This window comes from Eulemur rufifrons, chromosome 19, assembly GCF_041146395.1.
Source record: "Eulemur rufifrons isolate Redbay chromosome 19, OSU_ERuf_1, whole genome shotgun sequence".
NCBI lineage: Eukaryota > Metazoa > Chordata > Mammalia > Primates > Lemuridae > Eulemur > Eulemur rufifrons.
The window spans coordinates 29918795-29919696 of record NC_091001.1 but is presented as its reverse complement, the minus strand read 5'-3'; positions in this window follow the sequence as shown (position 1 = coordinate 29919696).

Genomic DNA, 902 nt, shown 5'->3' with positions numbered 1-902 from the left:
TTTCAGAAGAGTGAGAATGGGGCCCCAATCTCTTCTTGCTTGTAAGGTTTCAGTTGAGAAATCTGGCGTGATTCGGATGGACTTTCCTTTGTATGTTACTTGATTCTTTCTCCTTACAGCTTGAAGAAGGGCCTCTTTAGTGGATATTTTGGTCAGTCTAATGACTACATGACGTGGTGTCTTCCTATTTGGTATGAATCTCCCAGGGGTTCTTTGAGCTTCTTGAACCTGTATATCTAGAGATTTGGCTAGGCCTGGGAAATTTTCCTCAATTATATCTTCAAATAGTTTATTCAACCCTTGCTTATTGTCTTCTTCACCCTCAGGAATGCCGATAACTCTGACGTTAGGCTTCTTCACATAATCCCACATTTCTTGTAGACTGTGGTTAATTCTCATGTTTCTTTGTTTCAGCTCTGTAACTGACTTATTTACTTGGAAAGTGTTGTCTTCGATCTCTGAGATTCTTTCTTCTGTTTGATCTACCCTGCTCTTGAGACTTTCCACTGTGTTTTGTAGCTCCTTGAATAAATTCTTCATTTCCAGGAGTTCAGTTTGATTTTTCTTCAGTATTTCAATTTCTTTGGTGAATTTTTCTTCCAAGTCCTGGATCTTTTTTGTAGTTTCTTTATGTTGATTATCCATTTTTACTTGCATGCTGTTCAGCGTGTTTATGATCCATGTTTGAAATTCTTCCTGTGACATGTTGCTATTTGGAATCTGGTTTGTGTTAATTGGTGGTGAACTAGTAATCCTCTTTGAGGGTGAAGTTTCAGCTTGATTCTTTATACTTCCAGAGTTCTTTCGCTGAGCCCTTCCCATCTGGATGAATCCTTAAGATTCCTTCTTTCAGCTTTAGTCTGGAAAGGGGCAGGCCGTGAGCGCCAGGTAAGCTGCCTCCT